This window comes from Rhineura floridana, chromosome 5 (assembly GCF_030035675.1).
Source record: "Rhineura floridana isolate rRhiFlo1 chromosome 5, rRhiFlo1.hap2, whole genome shotgun sequence".
Lineage (NCBI taxonomy): Eukaryota > Metazoa > Chordata > Lepidosauria > Squamata > Rhineuridae > Rhineura > Rhineura floridana.
In genome coordinates this window covers 170,949,445-170,961,331 of record NC_084484.1, presented here as the reverse complement: position 1 = coordinate 170,961,331, position 11,887 = coordinate 170,949,445, and the positions used below count along the sequence as shown (strand labels likewise).

The 11,887-nt window shown below is 43.3% G+C and overlaps 1 non-coding gene across 1 annotated transcript; it reads left to right on the top strand.

The window, feature by feature from the left end:
* Positions 1–1,610: 1,610 nt before the first annotated feature.
* Positions 1,611–1,679, top strand: TRNAG-UCC (transfer RNA glycine (anticodon UCC)). The gene has a single exon. It is a non-coding gene; the product is annotated as a tRNA-Gly (tRNA).
* The last annotated feature ends 10,208 nt before the right edge of the window (positions 1,680–11,887 follow it).

The window sequence follows — 11,887 nt, the reverse complement described above, 5'->3', positions numbered from 1 at the left end:
ACAGTTCTGGTCGCCTCATCTCAAAAAGGATATTATAGAGTTGGAAAAGGTTCAGAAGAGGGCAACCAGAATGATCAAGGGGATGGAGCGACTCCCTTAGGAGAAAAGGTTGCAGCATTTGGGGCTTTTTAGTTTAGAGAAAAGGCGGGTCAGAGGAGACATGATAGAAGTGTATAAAATTATGCATGGCATTGAGAAAGTGGATAGAGAAAAGTTCTTCTCCCTCTCTCATAATACTAGAACTCGTGGACATTCCAAGAAGCTGAATGTTGGAAGATTCAGGACAGACAAAAGGAAGTACTTCTTTACTCAGCGCATAGTTAAACTATGGAATTTGCTCCCACAAGATGCAGTAATGGCCACCAGCTTGGATGGCTTTAAAAGAAGATTAGACAAAATCATGGAGGACAGGGCTATCAATGGCTACTAGCCATGATGGCTGTGCTCTGCCACCCTAGTCAGAGGCAGCATGCTTCTGAAAACCAGTTGCCAGAAGCCTCAGGAGGGGAGAGTGTTCTTGCACTCGGGTCCTGCTTGCGGGCTTCCCCCAGGCACCTGGTTGGCCACTGTGAGAACAGGATGCTGGACTAGATGGGCCACTGGCCTGATCCAGCAGGCTCTTCTTATGTTCTTATGAGGGAAGAGTATAAACTCACAATATTTCTGACAAGTTCAACATATTGGAAGTATCTACTTTTTTTCCAGTTAGAAGCTGCAGTCTAAAGATCTCCCCTTGCCCAAATGTGCCCCATGAGCTTCAGTTTGCAACATGGGTAAAAAGGAAGGAAAAATGCCCCCCATTAAACATAGCTTGATATCACTGAAAGTAACTTCAATCCCTACCCCAGCAATGCTCCTTTAGATTCTCCCCTAAAACTGAATGGCTGCTATTCACTCTCGTGAAAGTGCTGCACTTGGAGCCAAAACTCTGACCCATCCACCACCCACCTCTGGCACTAGATATCAGGCCACCACTGATAGGAACCTAGTGCAAGATGCATGATGTGGCTATCACCCAGTGACAGAGCCCATTGCTTGGTATGTGGAATAATAATAATAATAATAAAATAATAATAATAATGTAACACATTCCACATTGGGGAAGGATTATAACTCAGTGGCAGAGCATTTACTTTGCACACAGAAGGTCCCAGTTTCAATCCCTGGCATCACCTTGTACGGCTGGGGGAAGACTCCCTGCCTCAAACCCTGGAGAGCCGCTGCCAGTCAGTGTAGACCAGCCTTTCCCAACTAGTGGGCCACCAGATGTTGTTGGACCACAACTCCCATCAGCCTCAGCCAGCATTGCCAATGGTCAGGAAAGATGGGGATTGCGGTCCAACAGCATCTGGTGGCCCACTAGTTGGGAAAGCCTGGTGTAGACAATACTAAGCTAGATGGACCAATGGTCTGATTCACTATAAGGCAGCTTCCTATGTTGATCTTTTTGAAGCAGCTCTTTGAAACTTCTTGTTCCTCTCCACCAATTTGCTTCATTCCTACATTATGTAAGAAAATTGTTTTTCCAACTAATGCTGGGTCAGCATAAGGAGGTGGGGAAGGAGGTGCCAGAGTGAGTTACCCCTGTTCAGGTTACAAGTGGGGAAAGGGCTGTAGCTCAGTGGTAGAGCATCTGCTTTCCATGCAGAAGGTCCCAAGTTCAATCCCTGCCATCTCCAAGTAGGGATGGTAGAGATCCCTGCCTAAACCCTGGAGAGCCGTATTCAGATGACATGTTATTCCATCTTCCCAATGCTTCCTTGCCTGCTAATTTTCATGTTTTATCTGATCTTTCACATGACATAAAAGCCATTTCTGGAAATCTAGCAGAATCTAGCAGAAGTTTAGCACTCATTTCAGGGTCAGGTAACACCAGGGAAATTAATGCAATGAATCCTATGTCTGAATGCAGCCCTGATATAAGGCAGCTTCCTGTGTTCCAGGTCCATTCCCTGGCATTTCTGGTTAAAGGGATCTCAGGTAGAACATGATGGAAACACCCCTGTCTGAGACGCTAGAGAACCACTACCGGCCAGTGTAGTCCAGGGGCATTTGGATTAGGGCTGGATGAAGCATTCCAGAAAAAAATCTCATTTTTCCAAACTTAAATTCAGTTCCACCCAAATTTCTGCAGCAATTTGCTAATTTGTGTTTTAATCCTCATGAAAATTTCTCAGCAACTTAGTGAGAACTTCTAATAAACACATTTTGGTATGCAGTGTTGACTAATATACACATCTGTGCAAAGCAATTTCCTGTACTATAATGCATTTTTCTGTGTGATTCTCACTAATATATGCATGTTAATGCCCATTTCCCTCCATTATATGCACTTGGTGCACATTGTTTGATTGGAAAACTACATCACAAAATTTGGAGACATGCAACTCTCTTCTAGCCAGTGAAACTTCCCTGTATCTAGTGTGGCTACTGCTCCACTGGGCTTCTCTTATTATACACCTTAGCTTAATGCTGCATCCCCTAATGTAGCATCCTCCAGATGTTTTGAACTACAGTTCCCACCATTCCTGACCATAGACAATGCTGGCTGAGTCTGATGAGATATATAGTCCAATCCAATGTGGCAGAAGACTATGGTTTTGCCAATTAACTGATGGAGAATGATTAGGCACATTAATCATCGGTGTGGAAATTGCCTTGAATAGAAGGTTAAGGGGGGGGGTGGATAAGAGCACCAAAATCATGACTAAAATATTAAAAGAGGGGAGATTTGTTAAAAAAAGCTGAGTTTTTCAACACATCCACCAGGCTAGTTTGCATTGAAGGTGGTATTCTTAGCACTCATGTTGACGCAGATGAATGGTGCTGATTTTAAAAAGGAGTGAAGAAAAGATTATCACCTTGACGCAAACTGCTGGAATCATTATCAGCATCAACCAAAGCACATGACATAGTCTTCAAAGCCCCAATGGTTGAGAAATGGGAGGCATCACCATGCACAAAAAAGTAAGTAAAAACAAAACAAAAAAGGATAAACTAGGACACACACACAAAGATTTAAATGGCCAAGGAATGCTGTTATCAAAATCTCTAGTATGATCACACTTGGAATAGTGGTCACTGCCGCACCTCAGAAAGGCTATTGTTCAAAGGGCAAGCAAAACCATCAAGGGGATGGAGTGACTCCCCTGTGAAGAAAGGCTCCAAGAGTTGCTCTAACCCTTTGATCATTGCACTTGCCCTTTTTCTGAGCCTTCTGAACTTCCAACATGACTAATCCCATTCTGGCCTCTAGGGGGGTGCATCAGGGTTGTATCCTGGCTCCAACACTTTTTAACCTCTTTCTTAATGATTTGAGTAATTGTTGTTTGTCTGATAATTTTCACCCTCCCAAATTAGCTGGAATTTTATGTCCCTTGCTATTATATGCCAACGATGCCGTTTTAATGTCTTTATCGAATATTGGCTTAAAACGGCTTCTACGTGCTTTCATGAGCTATTGCTCCGAAAATTGTTAACTATCAATTTTCTTAAATCTAAGATCATGGTATTTTCTTGCCGGACCTCTATACACCCTTGGATTATTAAGGGCCATTCTATCGATCAAGTCAGGCAGTTTAAATATCTGGGAGTTATATTTCAGGCAACACTTTCTTGGACTGCCCATATTTCCTCTGCGGTTCAAATTGCCTTGAACACCTCCAAGGCTATACTCCGGGGTTTTTTTACCATGGGTGGGCAATATATCCCTGCTGCGATTCAAGTTTTTAAATACAAAATATTTTCTCAACTTTTATATGGAGTTCCGATCTGGGCCCCGGGCTTTAATCCCAAGGTGGAATCAGTTTTATCTCGCTTTCTGAGATCTATTTTTGGTATGCCCCGCTGTGCATCTGTTGCTGCTCTCCGTCTTGAGGCTGGGCTCCACTCCACTGAATGCACGGCGTGGCTTATGGCCTTTAGATATTGGATTAAAGTAATTTATGCTGATCCCTCGAAGGGTTATTTACATCTTCTATGGAAAGACCCTTTTACCAGTTCTTGGTCAAAGAACTTTCAGAATAAATTAAAGATGCTTGGCCTTTCAATAGACTTTCTATCTGTTATGGATCCGTCCTTAGCCAAGCACACCATAGAACAACGTATCAAAGATATTGATCTCCAATACTCTAGATCGAGGGCCAACACCACTTGTTCTCCTTTGTCGTTAGGCTTGAATTTCGCTTTTCCCAACCATGCTGCCTATTTGGCAAACTTAACTACCTCCACTTATTGTCTGGGATTCTCTAGAGCAAGATTTAATTGTTTCCCCTCTGCTATCCTTGAAGTTCGCTTTCAAGGTATTCCATTGGCGAAGCACCTTTGTTCTTGTACTTTTACTGAGATTGAATCCCTTGCCCACACTTTGCTCCATTGTAACTTGTATGACGCAGAACGATCTAGACTTATCTTTCCTATTATTAACCGCTTCCCCGGTAGGTCCTCCAACTGGTATTTGCATTACCTCATGTCAGATGTTGATAAGATATCGACACAATATGTTGCCAAATTTTTTAATCTAGTGCAGAGGCTAAGAAAATCTCCCTCGTTTTAAAGTGTATATGTGTACTAATGATTTATAATGTTTTTATAGTTGCTGTATTACTGGTAAACGTTTATATTTCTTGGGTCTTTGACTGCAATAAACCAATACAATACTACTTCTGAACTTCCAACATGAATTCCTTTTTGTAAAAGCAGCTGCAGCAAAACACAGTCTGGATCGGGGCTGCAAGAGGGCAGGGTATAGCCGTTTATGTCCATATGTTTCCTCCTGCACAGCTGATAGCAGGTTTGGGGGAGGGGCAACTTGGCTAAGTGATGGTCACAGCATGAGGAAATTTGGGGGGCCACCACAGTATGCATGCACAAGCACATGATACGATTGGAGCAGACCTGTATGTCGGCTCCCCAATTCAGGAAGGCTGGAGCTTGGAAGAGAACGGATGTTTCCACAGTGAATTAGCTCATACTGGGAGCTTACACAGGAGCTGGAGTCTCCACCCATTCCTGGCTCTCCACTAGGCCCTGATTCAGGCACGTGCTTCCATGCACTTACCACTTCTTCCAAGTAGCTTCACATGCAGCTAGTAGGCACTTCAGAAATGTCCCTGAAACGGCTTCCTAAGCTCACCATCTTCTCAGCCCAGGCAGCCGGTGTGGGGCCCTCCAGCCCTGGAGCTGGAATGTACCAATGTCTCTTCAGGGTCACTGGCAGAGTAGACATCTGCTGGGGCATTCTGCTCTCTCTCCTTCTGCTCCTCTGGGGAGAAGTCGGATTCCAGATCCAGGCCGGATTGAATCCTGATGCAGGCGTGTAGCCATCAAATGAGGCTTGTTCACATATTACACTGAGCACAGGTAAAAGTCGTCTCTACATATGTGCATGTGAAAGGGTGTGTGTTTGTTGACTCGGCTATTGTGTCCGTAGGTACACAGACTGTACGCTTGTTGAACAGGATATGTGAGTAACTGTAGGACCCTACAGCTCAACTATTTGAGTACACAGGTATGCAGGTTGTGCACTCGTTGAATGTAACATATGAACACGTATTTTATATTGTTGTGACCCAATCCTGAGACTTTCCGGTGAAAGGCAGGTAATAAATTTAACAGACACCTTACAGAATGTGAGTGTGAAGAATTATTGTGGGGTGGTGGGAGGAACTAACTTTTTCAGGCACTGTTCACATATTAAACCTAACCTTCTAGATGCACATTTACAAGAAAGCTTATTCCTGGGAATAAGAAGAGCCACTAAGAGAATATCTTCACTGCAAATCTATTTTGGTTTTATACCACTTTAACGGCTCCTTGCAAAATTCCTAGGGTGAGTAGTTTGGCAAATGGCAGTGGTGCTGGACACTATTTGTTTAGAAACATTAGAATCACAGGAAGCTGCCTTATAATGGCTCAACCCATTGGTCCATCTAACTCAGTATTGTCTACAATGGCTGGCAGCAGCTCTCCATAGTTTCAGGCAACGAGTCTCTCCCAGACCTACCTGGAGATGCCGGGGATTTATCCTGGGGCCTTCTTCTACATGCAAAGAAGATGCTCTGTCACCAAGCTACCTTTCTCCCACACAGAAGTGTATTTCACATGCTTCCTTTCTCCCACACAGAAGTGTATTTTGCCACAATTCCCTGGGAAGTTAGGATGGCTGCTAAATCAATTATATAATATGGATATGCGCTAGGTGGCAATGTCTTCTGCTAGAGATGATTGTATGACCTTCACCTGAGTGGACAAGAAATTATTTTCACACTGGGAGCATTTGTCAAATCACACTCTCTTATGCCAGTAAATTAAGTGGAATAAATATCTCCACAATCGTTTCTTTCTTTCTTTTTTAAGGTCTCGTTTACCAGGATTGTTTATCTTGTGCTGAACTTGATATTTTTTATATTCTGCCACATTTTGTGTTCCCTGCAACCATCCTTCTCTTCAGCTCCCTTCCAGTGCTTTCTGCTTTTTTTATGATGCGTGGGAAGGTATTGGAAAAGCTGTGGGGAAAATGTGAGGGGAAAGGGGGGAGAGAGAAGAGGAGTTATACACTATTCTTCCTGAAGACTAAAATGTGGTTGAAGGACTTGGAGGTGCCTCAGTGCTTGTGGAGAGATTAAAGGATCTTGATTATAGATATTTGTGAGAGAGTTTTCCTCTTTCCATGATTCTCCCTTAGGCTTGCTTTTGATGATGGATGGAGCACAGGCGCATTTGATATTTGCCCTATAAGATGCTCAGCTCTTTCCACTGTAGGCTCAGAATGAAACAATGCATTTGATGCTTACAAAGACTGTGGGCAAAGAAACTGCTTAGCTACTGGCAAAATAGAAAACAAGAGGCGAGGATGGAGAATCTTCAACCCACTATTTGCGATTACTTCAGCATATGGTATAAACGCACCTTTTAGCTCCTTCTCCATTGTTAAGGCACAGTGAATACATTTTATCCATTTGACCAGCGAATTGGTCTCCATGTTGAAAGAGGCTGTGGGGCCCTTGATGGCCTATTATCAGAAGACAACTGTTACCCTGGGTGACCACTGTGAGATCAGCTCACTCACAGCCTTACAAATGGGCAGGTAGAAGGGTGTTGATATTTTTTTCCCCTGTGCCTAGAAGTAGAATTAACATAGTTTCCTCCTTGGTACCTATTTGGACATATGGCCATCTTATATTAATGTATAAGTTTAAATTAGGTTTGATGGATTATTCTTATGTCTCTTTTATGATTTGATTATTCTTATTATTAATGGGACCTGACTTTTTTTCTCCCTTTCTCCCCTGTTTTTCTTTCATTATGTTTGCATTTTAATTTAAAAAAATAAGGAGAAAAAACAAGCGCACCACCATCGGGGGGGTATGGCTAGTGGGCAGTTGGTAGTGATAAATTGTGATGTACAGGAGCTCATGATGGGAGCCCCCATAGCAACACCCTCTGGGGAGTCCAAAAATGCAGGGCGCAAAAATGCATTGATCTATTATATACATATGTGTACACACACCAAAAAACGAAAGAACATAGCATAATACCAGTTTATTAGGATCTGCTTGATTGCAAGTCTATGCATAGTTTCCTGGGAGTAAGCTCCATTGAACTCAGTCGTGCTTACTTCTCACTGCATAGGTTTAATTTGTCAACTACACTGAGCTTTAACAAAAAATAACATCCAGCCAGCTGAAATGCAACCTTTAGCATTTAATTAGAACTGCAGGCAATACTACAAAGAAGTGTTGCCATTTAAACTGATAGCTAGAAGTAGGAATCCCAACAAACAAAAGAAGTATCCAGACTCGGACTGTTTCCAACGTTCTCTGACTTCGTCTGTGCTAATCTGACACAAACAAACTTGAATGCCTCATTATCACCTCATTGCTTCGCCAGAGTACGGAGGGCCCATCAATTATCCTGGTGCTCCAGTAGATGTGATCACCACCCTTGCTCTGAAAAAGTCCCAAGGCTGCACTCCATTGCATATGTCCTCCACTACACCCCTGCCAGTGAGTGCAGTTCCATCCCCTCCGCCCACCATATTCACTGATTGCATAGCTATTGCATGCTTTGCATTTCACTCCCTGCAAAGAAAAAACTAGCACAGTGGATGACACCCTTTCTCTGTGATGTGCTAATTTTCTGTCTACAGGGACATAACAACGTAGGGGGAGCATTCAAAAGTGGTATGACCTGGGAAGCTGACGTATACTGAATCAGACCACTGGTCCATTCAGCTTAGTATTGTCTACACTGACTAGAAGAAACTTTCCAGGGCCACATTCACTCCACAGATTTATTCCACTATTATTCCACTTTAAACAGTCAAGGTTTACCCCAAAGAATCCTGGGAAGTGTAGCTTGTGAAGGGTGCTGAGAGTTGTTAGGAGACATGCTCCTCCTGGAGATACAATTTTCAGGGTGGTTTCTAAGTCTGTCCCTCTTCCTAGAGAACTCTAGCAATTGTAGCTCTATGAGGGGAACAGGAGTCCCCTAACAACTCTCAGCACCCTTCACAAACTACACTTCCCAGGATTCTTTGGGGGAAAGCATGGCCGTTGAAAGTGGAGTAAATGTGGAATAAATGTATGGTATGAATGTGGCCAAGGTCTCTGCCAGCCCTACCTGAAGATATCAGGGATTGGACCTGGGGGCTTCTGCATTCAAAGCAGATGCTCTACCACTGAGCTACAGCCCTTCCCCACCAGTACCTAGAAGAGATGCTGCTCATTCTCTCACCTCCTGCCCACCTCATTCTGCTTCTTATACAGACCCGCATTAGCTGAGAAAACAACTTGCTGGCATCATGTAGGAATCAAGCAACTGGTGGAGTGGGACAAGAAGCTCCTGAGCTGTTTCAGAAAGATTTCTCAGTCCCCCAAATGGCCAAAACTTTCATAGAATTCACTTCCAAGGATTCACTCCATCAGTAACCAACAGCTCTCCACAGACACAGTCTCTCCCCCCGCCTTAATCAAGCTAGTAAGTGTCTGGGGCACGACGTGGACCCCTTCAGATATTATTGAGAAGGATACCAGCTGCAGCAGTAAAGAAGGGACAGATGAACATGCATTAAAGTGCTTCGAGTGCAACATGATAAGGATCATGAAAACCAGAGGGGAACAGGCAAGCTTAAGGTGAAGTAAAGGAACGGCCAAAGATTAATAGCGCTGAAAGTGCTGAGGTATCCAGTGACTTTATCCACTTTTATCCCACTTTATGATCCCTCTCTCTCCAGCCAATGTAAAATCATCATCAGTTTGGGGGCTGGCTGATCTGGCTCCTGTTCGCTTTTCACAGCAAATGGACAAAGCCTAAATGAAAGTGGTTCTCGGACAGCCAGGGGATTATGCAGTGAAAGCTCTTCCAGTAACCTGAGGTGCTGGGCTCAGCTCGACACATTTAAGGCACAGGCTTGGATGTGAAAGCATGCACAGTGTGCACTTTGGAATAAGGTTTCCAGATGTTCCCCATCCTTCCTCCCCTACTTTGGAAGGTTCCTCTGGTTTAAGCAGAATTTGCCAGTTCTTTTTCCAAAAGTGGACAGTTGGTAACTCTGAAACCATGTTGATGAGTTACATCAGGACGAGTCCCTGCCATGCCTTAAGAACATAAGAAGAGCTTTGCTGGATTAGGCCAGCCGTTCTGTTCTCACAGTGGCCAGCCAGATGTTCATGGGAAGCAGAACAGCACTCTTCCCACCTGCAATGCCCAACAACTGGTACTCAGAGGCATACTGCCTCCAACAGTGGAGGTAAAACATTCCTCTCCTGCAGGATGCCTATAGCAGGGTTAGCCAATGTTATGTTATCCAGATGTTGCTGGACTACAACTCCCACCATCCTCCCCAACCATTGGCCTTGCTGGCTGAGGCTGATGGGAGTTTGAGTCCAGCCACATCTGGAGGACACCACTCTGGCTACCCCTGGCTTATAGGGTGCCATGTTGCTGCCATGGGACAATTGGGGGAGAAAGATATGCATCTCCTGAGGAGGTAGGGATGCCATGCATTTCTGGATTCACTGCAAAGAGATACATTACACTCCCTTCTCATCCACAACTGGTTCATGTACACCCTTTAGAGCAGCCTTTCCCAACCAGTGTGCCTCCAAATGTTGCTGGACCACGACTCCCATCAGCCTCAGCCAGCATTGCTAATGGTCAGGAAAGATGGGAATTGTGGTCCAACAACATCTGGAGGCACACTGGTTGGGAAAGGCTGCTTTAGAGCAATGATTCCCAAACCTTTTTTCCACCACGGACCACTCGGAAATTGCTGAGGGTCTCAGCGGGCCACTTAATGATTTTTCTGCCTGTCATAGCAGTTGTAATGTGCTGTGCTAAATGTGGCATGATTTTTAATTGTATTTTTACAGACAGGCCACATACCAGCTGGATGATGCTCTCAGACCACTGGTGGTCCATGGACCAGTTTGGGAACCCCTGCTTTAGAGGACAAGAGGGCATTTATGACATTCTGTATACCCTCCAAACAGATCCATCACACTGAGAGATAAATGTGCAAAGAATTACATGCAATACAGGACATGGCATAAAGGATACTATTGTCAATGTGATTGATACATATTGGCTAAAAGCTGTTGTGATACAAGAAGACAGCATTATGTGGCCCACCTCTATGTAGGAAATGCTCTGTAACAGCGTGGGATGCGCCAAACTGCCAATTTTAGTTTTTCATTTTTCCAGTCTTAAGTTGAGTTCTCCACATTTCTGCTTCAGTTTGCCAAAAAGCCTCATGAAAAGTAATCATTTTAGTGCACATTTCTTGTACTATACAATTTTTTGTGTGCAGTTTTGCCTACTTTACACATTTTGGCAAGCTCTTTTCCCTAATATAAATATCATACATTTTGTATGTTATTTCCATTATTATATGCATTTATATACACACTTTAGCCTGGTGTATCCATTTTTGTACATACTTCTTGGCTGGAGACCTGCATTGCAAAATTCAGAGAAGTGCAAATTTCTAAGGTTAGCTACATTTCAGTTTATGTATGGTTTTTGGAAGCAAAAATAGGTAGGCGTGCATCTAAATGTGAACCAAGCCAAATTTCTCTTCCATCTTCAAGTCTCCACCAGCAGAGAATCCAGGAGAGCTTCTTCTTGGTCCTCTTCTTCATCGTCTTCTTTTTGATGGATGGATATGAAGAGTCTATTTCCTGCTTGATCGTTAACACGTCTTAAGCTTTTCCAGCATATCAATACATCACTTTAGCAAATCGATAAAATGCTTTAGAAACCCAGCTAAAACAATGCATGGAGAAGGGCTGTGTCAACATGCAGGAAGAAATTAGGGAAGCCTTTAGAAGAGATAGGTTTGCCAATGAGTCATTCTTATGGGATAATGTTAACACAGTGGAATCCTTTCAAACAAACCTTTCTTTTACGATACTTTAATGATATGATCTACAAACTCATTTCTTGCACACACATAAAAAATAATGTGTAGCATAGAGGGGGGAACTCTAGAAAGCATTTAATGGAATTCAAGATTCATTATTTTTTTAAAAAAAATCATACGTATAAAAGTTACAAATAAATGCTCTTTTAAACTGGAATGTTATTGAAAAGATTCCAGGTACAAATACAATTATTGCAAGTAATGGATAGCACATGGGAAGAAGAAAAGATCAAAATCAACTTGGCTTGCCATTCCTGTTGAATGATGACAGGATTGCAGCCAAACCAGGACCACTGAGAAATAAAGGAGAGAATGGTGGGGGAGGGGAAATAACCCCCCCCCAAAAGCCCATCAAACAGCCCTGTGAGAACTGGGCATGCTCAGTAGCCATGGAATGCTGAGTGTCTGTTGTGGGGTGGGTGGAGAGTAAACCAAGGACAAAGGGAAATGGATTGGAGTATCCTG